Here is an 18,575-nt window from a genome sequence, read left to right on the forward strand (position 1 = left end):
AATTTAGAATGGACTATTCTAAATTATAAGATACTAGCAGTATCGCCCGGCGTTGCTCGGGTTTGTAAGGAAAATAACTATATAAGCATTTTTAGAGATGTAAAGTATAATAGCCATCTCAATATGGCTAACCACAAAGGGGGGGGGGTGTTACTGTAGCTTTTTACGTTCTGAGATTTAATAATAAATTTTTAGAGAGTTACTTCCTTTATATATGCCAAAAATGCATCAAAAATGGGAAACATTGATGGTAAATTTCTTTTTAAATCGTAGACTCATCGTAGACGCGCGCTAATACCCAGAAGGGCTTGATATGAATCACGACTATAAGATACCCGGTTTTGGTTAAACTGCACCGCAAAATGTGGGAGTAGTTAGGAATCTAAATCGTAGGAGACAGACAGCACACAACCTTACTTTTATATATAAAGATTTTTGCTTTTGGTTTCAGATTCAAAATATTTTTGGCAAGAGATTGACTAAGAAAATACTAAGAAAATTAATAGTAATGCAAGTAAAACATTTTATTTAAATATTACATAAGGAACTAATATTTAGAAGAGTTATAGGTTTTTTTACCTGTTCATTTAGAAACATCATTTATGGTGTTTGCAGAAATCATTGAGTAAGCGATAAGCTTCTGCCCAACAATAAAATAGATATTATTTGGGTTTGGCAAGGAAGAATTATTAGAAATAGATAGGAATTGTTATCTTTGATATTAGAAGAAATATTGGATCTTTTCCTTTTGAACGGCAATTTGTAACATAATTTCTAGTTAACTAAACACTTTTAAACTGGTAGAATGTGTTTATAAAACATCATTTTCTCTTGGCTTTATTGAGAAAATTCTATAGTTTGTAAGATATTTCGTCTGAAATTTCGAGCATTTCGGCAATTTTAACCAATCGCTGGAATTCATTTAGGTAAACAACATTCCGTGCTGTATGAATACGTCCCACCGTTAAGAAACAGATTGGGTCTATTTACATTTGTGAAGAAAAAAAGATACCCTTCCCCAACCCCTAACCCTAACCCTAACTAACTCTCACCCTAACTAACTCTCACCCTAAATCTAAAATAGATTGAAATGCAATAGATCGATACTAGGGCCATAATTATAGGTGACATTTTCATTTGACACCGCTAGAAAAAATCCCATTTTCCGAGCGGTGTCGTATGAAATTGTCACCCATAATTATGGCCCTAGTATCGATCTATTGCATTTCAATCTATTTTAGATTTAGGGTGAGAGTTAGGGTTAGGCTTAGGGGTGGGGGAAGGGTATCTTTTTTTCTTCACAAATGTAAATAAACCCAATCTGTTTCTTAAAGGAGGGACATATTCATACAGCACGGAATGTTGTTTACCTAAATGGGCTCCAGCGATTGGTTAAAATTGCCGAAATGCTCGAAATTTCAGACGAAATATCTTACAAACTATAGAATTTGCTCAATAAAGCAAAGAAAAAAATGATGTTTTATAAACACATTCTACCAGTATACGAAGTTTAAAAGTGTTTATAGTTAACTAGAAATTGTGTTGAAAAGTGCTGTTCAAAAGGAAAAGATCCGAAATATTGTTATCATTACTGTTATTAATGTTTGTGATATTATCACTAAAAGTACCAGTTTTATTAGTATGACTACTTTTTCTCTTTCTGAGTTTACGATTGACATCGATAATATTATAAGTATTATAGTCAGCAGAACAATTATTTCAAATATTTAGAATAAATATCATGCTCATTTTATAGATTTTGCAACAGTAGCGGCTAAATTAAGCATAGCTCAATAAGAAGATTTAACGATTGACGAATCGATAATTTCAAATATCAAAATGTAAGAAGATCCTTTCTTACCTTTTGGCTTTTCTTTTTTTTTTTTTTACCATCACAATATATTGAATTACCTAACCAGATTTATCCCAAACGGATACATAGGTTTTTTGTTATTTTTTTTTTATTAATTCGACCCGTTGGATGGATTAAACTATCTGATGGTTCATCTATTTGCAAGGAGACATAGCTTATGGTCTTTGAAGAAACAGTGAGAAGTTCCTAGTCTAACCCCCTCAGTCCTGCCCGCTAAATTAAGTCTAGTGACAAGTTTGTATTCCAAATTATTTATGTAATTAAGTGCATTCGAACCCGCTTTTTTATAATTATGTAGTCCTTTCATCATGACATTATCAAATGCGGCTGTATTCATAGAGTATAAGTTGCCAGTTTTGTTAGAAGACAAAAGCAAAATATCAGAATAGTAAAATTACAGTTTCTTTTGTAAAAGTCATTATGTCAGTTATCATTATCATTCCTTCTCGTTCGATATTAAATCCAATAAATATTTTTCAAAGTTACGAAATGGGAACTTATAAGGATTTAAAATCATATGCTTCAGACCGTTATTGCCTCCGGTTCGTTTTGTTGTCTTCTTATCATAGAATTTAGCTTCTGAATTAACATCTTCATATAAAAATCACTTTCTTAGTGTTGGTGTATTTTTAGGGAGACACCAAAAAATTACTTTTTCCATATCTGTGTAGTTTATCTTGGGAGCGCCCAAAATAAAGGAACACTTGTATCCATACGAAGAACTGGTGAGTAAGCTTCAATATGTAAATCTATGGCACTTAGGAACTTAAAATACTAGATTGCCAAATATCAGCGAGTTATTACATTGCAGTAAGTCCGAAAGAGACAGACTTGTTTGTATATATATGTACATAATCAGCTAAAATATATATACAGTAATACCTCGCCATATCGCGGTTCGCCTATCGCGGTTTATTATTTAAGCTTACGCAGATTCCTCCGTGGTGTCGTTTTGCATTTATAATAAAATAAATATATACACATTATAGGCGCAGGAGTGGCTGTGTGGTAAGTAGCTTGCTAACCAACCACATGGTTCCGGGTTCGGTCCCACTGCGTGGCATCTTGAGCAAGTGCCTTCTGCTATAGCCCCGGGCCGACCAATGAGTGGATTTGGTAGACGGAAACTGAAAGAAGCCTGTCGTATATATGTATATATATATGTGTGTTTGTGTGTGTGTGTGTTTGTCCCCCTAGCATTGCTTGACAACCGATGCTGGTGTGTTTAATGGTTCGGCAACGAGACCGATAGAATAAGTACTGGGCTTACAAAGAATAAGTCCCGGGGTCGATTTACTCGATTAAAGGCGGTGCTCCAGCATGGCCGCAGTCAAAATGACTGAAACAAGTAAAAGAGTAAAAAGTAAAAGAGTATTATAAAAATAATTTTAAAAATATACAGTACTGTTTCGTATTTTATTATTTCCCACAAGGAGCTAAACATAGAAGGGACAAACAAGGACAGACAAACGGATTAAGTCGATTAATCGACCCCAGTGCGTAACTGGTACTTAATTTATCGACCCCGAAAGGATGAAAGACAAAGCCGACCTCGGTGGAATTTGAACTCAGAACGTAACGGCAGACGAAATACTGCTAAGAATTTCGCCTGGCGTGCTAACGTTTCTGCCAGCTCGCCGCCTGTTTCTACTTAGCGGATTTTCACCTATCGCAGGATGGGGTGGAACGTAACCCCCGCGATAATCAAGAGACTACTGAATAGTGTGTGCGTGTGTGTGTGTGTGTGTGTGTGTGTAAGAGTGTGCATATGTGTGTGTGTACATTTGTATGCAGTTTAATCTATGTTAGTTATTACTACTTAATTCTAATTGTAATATTTTTTCATGAGGGAAAAATTAGCAGTAAATGTAGATAAGACATATTGTAACGATAATAATAACTGTTTATATAACTGATCTGAGATCGTCAGCCACACGAATATGTTTACATTGTCGGCATATCCCGTCTCATTCTTTTAGTTCTTTCACTCATTGAACTTCGGTCACGCTGGGGCACCAAAACTTATTCTTTCGGTGTATTTTTGCAACTCTTAGACTACGAGGACATAGACAAACCAACACCGGTTTCAAGCGATCGTGTGAGACAAATGCAAACACAAAATCACACAAGTCCACATATGCGCACGCGTGCGCACATATATGTATATGCGACGGGCTTCTTTCAGTTTCCATCTACTAAATCTACTCACAAGGCTTTGGTTTATTCGGAAATATTGTAGACACTTGTCCAAGTTTCTACACAGTAGGACTAAACCCGAATCATACCACATAGCCACTAATAGCTTTAATCCAAGAAATATGACAAACAGTAGATCAGTATGTATCGATCTCACTATGCTACTGTTTTGAATTTAAATAGGCTTTTGTGAGACTTCTAAGTCGCTCGGATCGCTAGAAATAGGAACCAAATCTCCTGCAAATGAAAGCTTATAATCTTGGAAAGAGACATGAAATTCACCTTATTTCTTTTTCCTGGATGCACTGTTTGAACCAGACTAGGATGTTTGATCACAGGTCAACACGGTGAGAGTGTAAACCACTGATCACCAACCTGGATTTGTGTAAACCCAAAATATTTGTGAAAATCCAGCGATGGCCTCTGACGATTCGGTTACAATATTTGACAAGGTATTTTATTAAAATTATTAATATTAATATTAGGCATATTTAGGCATATTGGTATTAGAGAGAAACATTTCTGCCTTAAGAGATATTGCATTTTATAAACAATATCAAAACGACTTTGTTCTCTGAAGACTGAGAAAAAGTACAATTCTCAAGATAAAATAATGTGACATGTTTATATTATGTTCGCCAAATCATGGAATGAGATAATTTTGTTTATTTCTATGAATTTTCATTGCTAATTTACTGATGATTATTTAAAATAATCAAACGTTTTATTCAAATCGCATAATATTGAAGAATAATGTGAAGCACAGACTTTCTTTTGATATAGAATTTTGTTTCATATTTAATTTTCGATTGACGTCAGATGAATTTGTAAACTCTCGAGAGAAGGTAAAATAGTTCTTTGTTGGAACGTTTGCTCTCCAGGCACATCACATAAAGCTATAAATAGTATAGAGATTTTGGGTTAAAAAACTCTTTTCACAGATGAATAGAGAGATGCGAATGATTCCTCTGGCCCTTGGTAAAATGCCGGTTAGGTTTACAGGAAATGTTAGTTCGAAACCCACGGACAGTCAACGTCAGTTTCTATTCTAAAATGTTTTTCAGTTTAATATTTGCATGTTATTATTTATAACGTATGTGATGTGAAGAGCGTTATGTCATCAATATAATCGGCTTCACTCAAGCAGGTGGCCGGATATGTTCTGCTTCTAGATTTCTGTATAGATCTTTGTGCTGATCTATTGAGGTACGCAATACATAATCGAGGAACCGAATGAACAAGTAAGGAGCTAGTGTGTCACCCTGCAGTACTCCTGCACGAACACCGAAGAAGTCAGGATCTCCATCTGAGGACTGCACTTTTGCTCGGGTGTCTTTATACAGCATCATTACTGCCTTCATTGTTTCATCAGGGATTCCATACGCCCCATGAATTTCTGCCATCTTATCTCTGTGTACAGAGTAAATGGCCTTGGAAAAATGAGCAAAGAGCAGAATTGCATTAAGGTTTTTGGCTCGTATTCCTTCCAGCATCCTCCTAATTGTGATAATCTGACCAAATGTAGAGCGGCTCTTTTTTTGATTTTCAATATTAAATCTCGCGTTGCTAAGGCTTGGGCAGCTCTAGACTGTCTTAGAACAATTTGGAAGTCAACCCTACCAAATAAATTGAGCAGTTGTTGAATCTGTGCTTGTATATGGATCTCCGACCTGGACTCTCATCAAGAGACTCAGGTGCATGCTGGATGGTGCCTACACCAGAATATTGCGTGCAGTACTTAATATCTCTTGGAGGGAGCACCCAAAACTACAACGGTTATATGGAAATGTACCAACTCTCTCATTAACCATCCAAGAACAGAGATTGAGATTTGCTGGCCACAGCTTTAAAAGTAAAGAACTTGTAAGCAATGTGTTGCTGTGGGCACTAAATCATGGTACCACAACGGCTGGAAGACCACGGAAGACGTATATACAACAGCTTGTAGAAGATGTTGGATGCTAAGTTGAAGACCTAAAAACACTAATAGAAGATCGAGAGGGATGGAGAGAGGTAGTCAGGTTGGCCCGGGCAATCAGCCTGACTAGATGATGCCTCATCTTATGTACGTACCTCGAGAGACAGTGATTCAAAAGAGAAGGAAATTTCAATTGTTTTAAAGAAATAAAGGAATATGCTTTTGTTGTATTCTGAGAGGAGATCATTATGCTAATAATAAACGGACACACACTGGTTCAATTTCACTTCTCTATTATTCTTCAACTGATTAGCTAGTTAACCAATAGATTGTTTGATTTATCAAAATGAATCAGTAAGTTATGTTTGCCAAAGACTTTTCGTGGCCATCCATGACCTTTTCATCGACATGCACTCTCTATTCTTGGTCAAGCTAATTAATCGACATATAATAAATAAATGAAATAGAACCAGTCCGTGTGCTTATTATTGCCATTGTGACCTTCTTGAGATCAAAACAAATCTGTTTCAACACAGACGTTACCAACAATTTTTCAAATCAAATACAAAGAAAAAGAAACAAATAAAGATGTTCGTTTCAAACGTTTGGCCATTTTCGGTTGATAGTCAAAACTAAATTTATTTTTTCTTGTTTTTTCTGGTGAAAAATCGGATCTTTCTAATTTTCGTGATGATTGAACAATTATATGATTAACTTATTTTGCTTAGATGTAAGTACATTTTAGGATATAATGTTTTCAAAATTGGAGATAAATGCTTCTGATAAATTTCTGAATTAATATATTTACTGATGCCTTAAAATGAATATATTTTCTAATCTTACTAAATTAAGCAAAATAAGACAATTTTATTTAATTCTATTTCACAATACGTTTTCTTTTCTATTATAGATATACCTCATAGCAAAATATCATCAAATAAACTTAACGATTATCTTCGTCAAAAGTGTGTGGCATAGAAAGCAAATACGACGCTGGTAACATTGAGAGACAATTGCCGAAGAACATTGATCAGAAGCATAATTCATATTTCCTTGTAGATCAAAAGAATAAGACATCCTTATATCTAATATCTTCAGTATTGTTGATCGCTTGCGATGTAAAAATTTTCATCTTCTACTGAGCTGAAAACTCATTTTCAAAAACATCATAAATCTGATAATAAATCTTGGGCACATACTGATAAATTGTACATACTAACAATAAATTTTGGTATCTATTTTACTAAAATGAGAATTAGGAACAACAGTTCACTTTTCCGAACCTCCTCTTTTTTCGCTACTTAATAAAAAGCATGTATTTACAGAAGATAAAACGAAAGGCAAGCCAACCCTTTTTATTGCAGAAAGGTTAATAGTAAATATAAAATATTAAGACTAAATGATGTTGCTCTCAGGTTGTACAGTCACATGAAAGAGCTTGCAACTTGTGCGAGAATTTAAAAGAACTAGTTTTGTATGGAATGAACAATTCTGCGTTATCAAAGACCTATAAGTAACTGCACGATGTTGCACTTTATGTACAGTTTCGAAATATTTATGACGCTATACACAATATAGATGAGTGTTATATATGGTATATGACCATTACAGAGAAAACATCTAGAGAAGCTATTTTCAATTAGCACTGCATTATTTCCGTAGAAGCATTAATTACAAAGGCACTATGTGTACAAAAGCAAATGAGTCAACTCGAGAAAGTATTTGGTGCTATACTTTTTGTAGCATAAAACTGCATCCAAAACAATACCATATATTTCAGAGACCACAAGAAGAGTTGGATGCTGAATGCACAACTTGGCTGCTACATCCTCTAGATCGGTGACTCTCAAGAGAAAAGTCCTGGTTCAGGTTTTAGAACTTTGCAAGGAAATCCTTGCATGTTCATCATTATGAAGACTGGCTTTGTTACTTTTTTTCTATCACTAAAAATGGGTTCATAATTTTGAGCAGCTGGCTTCCATATAGGAATATTTAATAATTTATGCTATGATCTTTTTCAGAAAAAAAAAACAAAAAATATTTTTTTCCCAATTAGTAGTTTCCGAGACAGAATTCAGTTTTTCTTTAATGCAGACAACTTTGATAGAAATGATTTTAAAAACTATTTCAGCATTGTAGAAAATATGTGTTTCATCTTTGTCGTTTTAAAATTTAATTTCGAAAAATAGTTCCGCGCTAACAAATATAGATCATTACAAAAATAGTGCTAAGTAAATTTGAAAAGTTTGTTGATACGTTAAATATTCTAAATTAGGAACATTTCTCCTGATGTTCAAATTAAAACCTTCTTAAGTATCATCTGTCCATTAATACGAGAATGTGATATTTAATGAGCTCATCAAAAATTAGGAAATCACAATTCAATTTCTTGATTCATATCCCTGCAAGAAATGAATCCCTTGAATTAATTAGGTAAAAGTAAAGCAAATAATCGACTTTAAGAGTTGTCCATATCGAAGAGAGCACGCAGTTTTTTCCTTTCACCACAGTTATACACTTTGAAAAGGCCAAGCTGTTAAGTCTGCAGGTTATTGTTCTGTGATTAACAATGGAAACAGCATTAAGGGATCTTCATTTAAGCTGTTATGCTTTTATGGAATCGTATAATTCTTTTATAAAAGGAAAACAAAATGTCCGTATATATTCCTTCCAATACAAAGTTGAAAGTTTCTAAGTCTTAAGGGATATTTGAGATTCATATCGTTGAAAGAGTTTGAAGGCCAGTAGTCTGACAACAACAACAACTTTAAAATAATGGTACAATACTAAAAATTATGAAAATATCCGGAGTAATTTTCCCTTGATATCCTCTGGTCTGAAAAATATAAAAAGAAGTTAATAAAATGTATTATTATTGATAGCCTGACCAAATTCTTAGAATATTGGTTTCAACTTTTGGCACAAGGCCAGTAAGTTCGGGGAAAGGGGTAAGTCGATTACATCGACCCCAGTGCTCAAACTGTACCTATCCGAAAGCATGAAAGACAAATTCAACCCCGGCGAAATATGGATTCAGAACATAAAGACGGACGAAATGCCGCTAAGCATTTTGCCCAGCATGCTAAATTCTCTGCTAGCTCACCACCTTCAGTTCCTAGAATATTAATCAATCTACATTAAAAGTATATGATAAGTATATCAAAAATTTATATATATTTTAAAATAAATAATATTTCCCATAACGTAAGAACGCACTGAGTTTGACATATTTAAGTACCTTTTTAATATCGTTTATGAATAATATGATTGCTGTACACATTAAACATGTAAGTGTACAGTATAATCTGGTTTAATCTGAAATCCTCGAAATGTAGAATAAAATAAAGTAATCCACTTTCTCAAAATAGTCGATTTGTGACACAGAAGATTTGTTAAGCATCTATACAACTATATCCTCCGTCCACTATTTCTGGAAGGGTTCACTATTTCTGAGGTTAGACAGCTCAGAAACAATGGTCATTGACAGCTCAGAAACAATGGTCATTTGTCTTTCGGGCTGGACTCTTAGCTGAGACTGTCGATATTGTCCAATCATGGACTGTAAAACATTTCTAAGATTTCCACTTGAGTTTCATGGAATGAAACTTTGCCCGCAATTGTAAGTGCATATAGTATAGAAACACACTCATATTGACTAATGGCAGTCACACTTGTGCTCTTGTAAGATACGCACTTCACTATACATGGCAACAATGTCTCTACATTTACCTACATATATGCAGACACAAAATCTTGATATATACCGCAGTCTTAATAACTATCTTTCCACTTGAAAAGTCGAACCTTTTCGCTTCGTTAGTGACTGCTTTGTCTTCTGAGAGGAAGTACTTATATGAAATTCAAAGGAAAACAAAGAATGACTGATTGTTAAAAAAGGCTGACGAAGAGAAGAAGCAACGGTTTTCTTCAAAGTTCATGTAAGTGTGAATGAGAGTAGGTGCGTTTAATTAATTATATGTATGCGTATATTCATATATAGGTGTATGTGTGTATGTGTGTGCGTGAGCGTGTGTGTGATAAATTGATGTGAATACTATAAAGCAGCTTTACGAATAATGACACGACATTCACTAAAGTGGAGAGAATACAAAACGCAGAGTCAAATTTCTTTAAAAAGCTTGTGCTGACTATGAAATTATACATACAGATTACATACCTATACAAACACGTATATAAACATACATGCATATATATACGTATACATATACATACATACATATATATATATATATATATATATATATATATATATATATATATAATATATATATATATATATATATATATATATGTATATAGGCTCTATAGGCCGCCCCAAACACCCATACTGTGCTTTAAAGAATGCCTCAACAGCATTAAATTCTTTATTCAACAGTGCCATTCTAGCAACCTACCCATGATGGGAGACTTCAATCTACCCTGTGTTGACTGGACTACAAACTATTTGAAACCAAGCACTCACGCCTCAACCGCTGACAAAGAAGCAGCAGAGTCACTTTTCGACTTTATGAATCAGTTTTTCTTGTCCCAACTGGTCCTTGCACCAACAAGACATCAGAAGAACATTTTGGACCTAGTGTTTAGTAACCACACTAACACTATGCATAACGTTACAGTGGAGAAAACCCTTCTTTCAGACCATGACATGGTTCTCTGTAACATGAAATTCCACCAGCCGAAAGCTAATCCTAGTGACCTCCCTCCAACCCACCCATTTGACAACATGGATCTCCATAATGCCAACTGGGATGCAATCAGGAACGAGCTATCACATGTTGACTGGTCCTTTACACATACACACATCTCCACCAACCATAAAACATCTTGGCAGATCTTTGTAGACACCGTCACAGACATATGTGCAAAACACTCCCCACCAAGACCTATGAACAAAAAGTTCAGAATCCCCCAAAACAGAAAAACCATTATCAGAAAAATAAAAAGAACAAACAAAAAAATTAACAAACTAAAGTACTGCCAACAGCAACACACACATTCGACGGCTATCGCACTGCTTGAATCCAAAAAATATAACCTCCAACAATGCATGAAGACCCTCATCAATAACCAAAGATCAGCTGAGGAGAAGTGGGCCATTGAAAAAATCAAACTCAACCCCAAAGTGTTCTTTTCATTTGCGAGGAAACGCAGGGTCACTGTCTCCATTGTTGGCCCTCTAATTGATGAAACTGGCACTCTCCAAGATAATGCGAAATCCATGGCCGAGATACTGCAGAAACAATACTGCTCTGTTTTCAGCAATCCTGATATGGCCGATCTGGGCTGTATCAGTGATGTCAACCCCCAACACACTATATCGGACATAACGTTTAGTGCCCCTGATGTCTTAGCGGCGATAAACGAAATAAAACACAATTCAGCAGTAGGCCCCGATAGGTTCCCTGCTTGTGTCCTGAAGGTGTGTCGACGCCAACTTGCATCTCCCCTTGCTAATCTGTGGAGAAACTCACTGGATGCTGGCTATATTCCAAAAAACCTTCTGTCCCAGTCTGTTGTCCCAGTTTTCAAAAAGGGAAACAAGTCCCTTGCAGTGAACTACCGTCCGATCTCACTCACCTCTCATATCATCAAGGTATTTGAGAGGGTGGTGAGATCTCGAATAACCCAATTTCCGGAAAGCAACAGACGGCTGATCTCTAACCAACTTGGGTTCCGTTATGGAAGGAACTGCCTAACGCAGCTCCTGCATCACTTTGATGACATTTTGAGAGCTTTGGGAGAGGGCTCCAACACCGATGTCATCTACCTTGATTTCAGTAAGGCCTTCGACAGGGTCGATCACAAGATCCTATTGAAAAAACTATCCAACATTGGTGTCTCTGGAAAGTTACTGAAATGGATCAAGTGTTTCCTGACAGACAGATCTCAACATGTTGTAGTTGAAGGGGTAACATCAAGCCCAGCCAAAGTCAGTAGTGGCGTTCCGCAAGGCACTGTGCTGGGCCCACTTCTTTTCATCATCTACATTAATGACATTAATGACATCATCAAGCACAGCAACATAAAAATCTTTGCAGATGATTCCAAGCTACAGAAGGTCATAAATGAGGCGAGTGACCGGACATGCCTTCAGTCAGATCTACTGGCTGTTATCCAATGGGCAGAAAAAAACAATATGCTGCTGAACGAGGATAAATTTGAGTTAATCCACTTTGGAAAAGAGGATGCCCTGAAACTCCCATACTCCCTTCAGGTGAAACTCTCGCGGCGTCCTACAACATCAGAGACTTGGGAGTAATTGTGGACAACAACATAAGCTGGGCCACTTATATAAACACCAAAGTTGACATGGCCCGCAGAATGTGTTCCTGGATTCTCAGAACTTTCCAGTCGAGAGATATCCACACCATTATCCTTCTCTTCTCCACTTTTGCCCGACCCCACCTTGAATACTGTTGTCCACTGTGGTCTCCCCACACAATACAAAGTATCATAAAAGTTGAAGCACCTCAAAGGGCAATCACAAAAAAGATAGATGGCATAACAGGCCTCGACTATTTGGGTCGACTAGAAAAGCTAAAACTTTATTTTCTCCAACGTCGTCGTGAGCGCTACATCATCTGCATGATGTGGAAAATATTCCATCAGCATTGCCCAAATGATGTTGGCATCACCTTTAAGGTACATCCAAGGCTTGGGCCCCGTGCCATCCGCCCAAAACAAAAATCGCACTCTCATCTCATAACAACAATACGGCACAATTATTTCACCTCAATTGGCCCCGCTCTCTTTAACATTACACCAAAACACATTAAAACAGAAACTGACCCTATAGGGTTCAAGAAGTCTTTGGACAGATTCCTTCAAGAAATCCCGGATAAACCCCCTACACCCGGATATGTCTCTGTAAACAATAACTCTCTACTTGAGTGGGCCATAGTGCCCAAATTCTGACTTGAAAGACTTCACCAGGTGGTGCTATTAAGTTAGACATGGCCTGGGCCAATAATGGCCGAAACCTATCAAAGTATCAAAGTATATATATATATATATATATATATATAGTCAATCCAAACAACAAAAAAGCAAGAAAAACAAAAACGCGAGGATGTGGAACAAGTACTGTGTTATTGGACGTTCAGGAAAGGAAATAAAAGAAAGAGGATTTCACGTTTCGAGCGGAGCTCTTCATCAGAAATATAGAAACATAGAAAAAGTCCAAGGAAGGGAAGACGGAGAAAGACAATCGCCAACGATGCACACGTGATTACATATTGAAATGACAGGAAGGGAATGGGTGAAGAAAAATGTCTTTCTAAGACAGGAGAATGCAAGAGGAGATATATGTGTGTATGTGTGGGTATGTGCGTGTGCGCAGATCTCTGTGTGTGTAATGATAGAATGTGTATGTGCATGTGTGTGTGGGTGTGGCTGTTTATGTATGTGAGTGGTTCGACTTAGTGTCGCTTAAGGTCGTAAGAAGAAATTATAGTAAGAATTTTGGTAGAAGTGGCATATACACACACACGTGTGGTAAGTAGCTTGTTTACCAACCACATGGTTCCGGGTTCAGTCCCACTGCGTGGCACCTTGGGCAAGTGTCTTCTACTATAGCCTCGGGCCGACCAAATCCTTGTGAGTGGATTTGGTAGACGGAAACTGAAAGAAGCCCGTCGTATATATGTATATATATATGTTTGTGTGTGTTTATGTGTCTGTGTTTGTCCGCCTAGCATTGCTTGACAACCGATGCTGGTGTGTTTATGTCCCCGTCACTTAGCGGTTCGGCAAAAGAGACCGATATAATAAATACTGGGCTTACAAAAGAATAAGTCCCGGGGTCGAGTTGCTCGATTAAAGGCGATACTCCAGCATGGCTGCAGTCAAATGACTGAAACAAGTAAAAGAGTATATATATGAGTGTATGTGGGTGTATATATATATATATATATATTTTTTTTTTTTAATTTGGAGTCACCAAGAAGGAGTGCAGTAGGACATTTATTGTTTAATCACTACAATTGTTTCCATGCAACGTTGTTCTTCAAGTGAGAAGGCACGTGATTGTGCAACTATTATTCTGCATTATGAGTCGTAGTTGTGATTCTTCAGGTCATACGTTAATATTTTCTCTGTAAGTTTACATTCTCGGCTTCAAGAACATCCTCACTTTCTTTTGTGACCTGAGTTTAGTAATTAGTCAATGAGTTTGTCACCGGGTGTATTTACTGAAGGACCGTTGGCAAACTGAATGTGTAGATGTAGTAGGATGATGATTCTGCTACTGTTAAAATGGTTGCCGTCTTAAATGAATCGGCATTTGATTTCATTGTGCTGTTAGTTTGTTCTTTATGGTTTCTTACACATGCGATTGTCATTCACCGGCCTTTACAAATAGGCCTATACATACATATACGTGGTTGTTCCCATACATATCCATGTGCGTACTAACACTTGGACACATGCAAGCACACACACGCACAAACACATACGCCCATATATATATATATATATATATATATATATATATATATATCTCTTTCAAAATGTTACCTCATGTTTACCGTTGGCGATTTTTTTCTCTAAAAGAGAACAGCGGCAGCGTTCCCGGAAAATAATAGTTATCGCTGTTCTCTTTTAGAGAGACTTAGTTATTTTAATATTTCTATTATTGAAAACAAGTGGATGTATTCCACCGAAACTAGGTAAATAAAACCATCGAAAAGAGATTGTCGGAAGCGACACCTACTGGCTGGCTACGCTGCATTGAAAAGGGGCAATACCCCGAAACGCGTCTGTAGCTGCCGGTCAAGTAGTGTGGAGCGACTGACCTCCCTTGTTCGAAGGTTATATGGATACAGTTTGTGTATCAAATAGCTAACTTAAGGCGATGGCCTCATGGAGCTAATAAGCGGACAGCTTTTTTCTTATTTTTATAAGAATGCCATATTAGTATGGCGATAACTATTATATATATATATATATATATATACGCACACATATACGGTTACATACTTGCACTCACATATATACGCACATATAAATATATTCACATATATACAAACGCATGCATATACGTACACAGGTGTGCGCGTGTGCTTACATTTATATACCCATATATGCAAATATATATATATATATATATATACACACATACATACATGCATACATGCATACATACATATATACATACATACATGCATACATACATACATACATACATACATACATACATACATACATACATACATACATATTAGAATAATAATGAAAAAGTTCTTTGTACAGTATTATATATATTTGAAAGAATGAGTAGAGATGGCTTTTTGGGGGGATAATTTGTATTTTAATCTTAAGAATAATGTTTACAATGAGTTACTATGATATGAGTTTCAAACTTCGTGTAGTCGTTTTCAAACTGAAAAATGTATATTTAATGGTTGCTTAAATAGCAAAAGATATTTTCTTACTAATATACACATAAAAAGAAATACACAGAGAACAGAAAAGAATATAAAGTTTATTAAAAAATAAGGGAAAATGAAATATAAATAATTTATATATAAAAGCATGTGTGAAGAAGAGGAAGAAGAGGAGGAAGAGGAAGAGGAAGAAGGAGAGGAAGAAGAAAAAGAAGAAGGAGAGCAAGAGGAAGGAAGAAAGTAGGCGAAGAAGGGGATGGAGAAGAAGAGACAAAAAGTAAACGAAATCAAGAAAAAACAAAACATATATATATAAATAAAAATAAAACAAATAATAAAAAATACGACTAATAGTAATTTTAAAAAGTCGTTGGAAGATTTAAGTCTATCAAGAATAATGAAATGGAAAATTTAGGAATGGACAGTATTATACAGTTCTATATTTAAGAGATTAAGAATTATGTACATTATTAACATTTGACGGATATCTGTCCTCATCTTGTTTGCTATTAACACAACGTTTCGGCTAATATACCCTCCAGCCTTCATCGAATGTCTTGAGGGCATATTGCGTAGTGGTTAAGAGCCCGGGCTACCAACCCCAAGATTTCAAATTCGATTCCAGGCAGTGACCTGAATAATAATAATAATAATAATAATAATAATAATAATAACATCGAAAAATACCTTAGGAATGTGAACCCAGGTTCGAAATTTCACCAAGACACCTGATGAAGGCTGGAGTGTATATCAGCTGAAACGTTGTGTTAACAACAAACACGATAAGGATAAATATCCGTCAAATCTAAATAATGTAAATAACGTATGGTCAGTATTGTTATGTTTTAGCAAAAGTTGGCCTATGGGGTGCGGTCAGCTATTCAGTTCTCACGGGTTTTGTGTGTGTGTATGTGTATATATATATATATATATAATATATATATATATATATATATATGTGTGTGTGTGTATATACATATATATATATATATATATATATATATATATATATATGTATGTATGTATGTATGTATGTATGCATGTATGCATGTATGTATGTATGTATGTATGTATGTATGTATGTATGTATGGGAAAAATAAATTCGAAAGAGAACAATTCAAACTTTTTGAGTGCTCCACCCTTATTGCCGCCCCTATTTTTTCCATGTACGTCTCAAGACGTTCTCAAGACTCCGACAATTATTGGTACTGCTACTACCTTTGCATCGACCCCAACTGTTTAACCTCCCAAGCTAATCTGCTATATCTATTGACATTTCTTTCTTCCTTATCGCATACCTTGTTGTCAGCTGGGCATACTATATCTATGATCTAGCATAGTGTGTTTTCTTTCTCAGTTAAGACTATGTCTGGCTTCCTATTCTCTCTCATGGTTGCACTGAATCATAAAATCCCACAGGATCTTGCATTATCATTTTCGATGATACCTTCGGGTTTATGGTCTACCAATGTTTTGCTCTGTCAAGTTCATATTCGTTGCAAAGTGTCCAATGGACAAGCCTTGCTATTTTGTCGTGGCGTCTCTTATATTCCTTCTGGGTTAACGGCATACATTGGCTGGTTATATGCCATACGGTTTCACCATTTTGTCCATAGATTCTCCACTTAACACTTTCTGATGTGTTATTCTGTATTTTATGTAGTTTGTTCTTAGTGCTTGCTCTTGGGCAACTCAGATTAGAGTCTCCGTTTCCGATTTTAAATCACTTTTCGTGATCCACATCCATTTTTATTCTCTCTCTGCCTTATCTTCAACATCTCTATGATATTGTCCAGGCATTCTTTTCTTTACCCACCTATTTTCGGTTTCATTCGTTTTCAATTGCTTGTACAGCGCTTAATCTTTGCAATTTTTCATCCTACACAAGCCTGTAAGCCGTTGCACAGTATCCAGTATCATGATGTTGTTGATTGAAGATATTGTCTACCGGGGGTTTTCTACTGTCTGTCAAGTCAAGCAATGATCTCAGACACACTTTACGCAATATACATGAATTTCCAAGTAATGATGGTTTTTGCAATACATCTAGATTGTAGGGTATTTGTAAAGTTTCCAGATGTTTCTTCGGGTTCGTTGGTATCGAACACAGTACTCCCTTGACAATAGGGACAAAATTTATGTTTCACTCTCGTAGCTTCCACACCTTGGCAATCTCAATTCCATATTTATCTATCTTTTCTCTTTTTTTCATAATAATATATTGATCTCCTGGCAATGACACGTCGATTATAAGGCACTCTTCTTTGCCCCTTCAGTGTTCTAGCGTCTTGTCTGTATTATTATTATTATTATTATTATAATTATTATCATTATTATTATTATTATTATTATTATTATTATTATTATTATTATTATTATTATTATTATTATTATTATTATTACTATTATGAGTTTGACTTTTGCCATATATTTGTACAAGTTGGATGTTGGTGTTATGCCTAGGGTGTCATATATTTGGTTTTGCACATAGTATTGTTCTAGAGAATGTTTAAGAATACAAGAACATTATGAGTTTGCATTAAAATTTGAGATTACATAGACAGTATTTTACGTAGGATATGGGCAGTTCCCATGAGCATCATCTTTTGAAATTCTGCCATTTCGGGGTTTCCTGATGTCTGAGCTAGGTAGCAATCAGCCCCAATTTGCCATCATTCCTAAGGCACCTATGACAACAGGTATTGTTTTAGTCTTGCGGTTCCACATTTTACCAATTTCTATTTCAAAATCGTTATACTCGCTCAGTTTTTGGTAGGTCTGGACAAATACCTTTATGTCCGTCCTATTCGCATCTATCTTTCTGTCTGTTCGAATGGTGAAATTCCAGAGAAGTGAGATTTGATCATTTTCAAGAACTGGAGGTTGTTTGTGTTCCCACCAGTTTTTATCATGGGGCAGATTCAGGTTTTTGCAAATTACCCAGTGAATATATTGTACTACTCTATCTATTATTGCAATTTTTATTTTCTATATTTTCAGTCGATCAATCGATTGATTGATAAAATTGAACTATGAACGCACCTAAATGCATATATGAAACAGCTATTAGTTTATATGAGATAAATAAATGCATATAACCATTTACTTCTGTCTTTTTAATGTATAACTCTGTAAAAACCTACCTTTTTAACTGGGTAATGCAGTTGTGGATTAATGAGATTA

At 35.7% G+C, this 18,575-nt stretch overlaps 1 long non-coding RNA gene across 1 annotated transcript; it reads right to left on the reverse strand.

Moving 5' to 3' along the window:
- Positions 1 to 427: 427 nt before the first annotated feature.
- LOC118763300 lies at positions 428 to 18,341 on the reverse strand. Its single transcript, XR_004999051.1, has 4 exons — positions 18,177 to 18,341; positions 1,650 to 1,654; positions 1,069 to 1,075; positions 428 to 438 (listed from the first exon to the last, which is right to left on the reverse strand). It is a non-coding gene; the product is annotated as an uncharacterized LOC118763300 (long non-coding RNA).
- Between the last annotated feature and the right edge of the window lie 234 nt (positions 18,342 to 18,575).

This window comes from Octopus sinensis, linkage group LG4, assembly GCF_006345805.1.
Source record: "Octopus sinensis linkage group LG4, ASM634580v1, whole genome shotgun sequence".
In the NCBI taxonomy this organism is placed as follows: domain Eukaryota; kingdom Metazoa; phylum Mollusca; class Cephalopoda; order Octopoda; family Octopodidae; genus Octopus; species Octopus sinensis.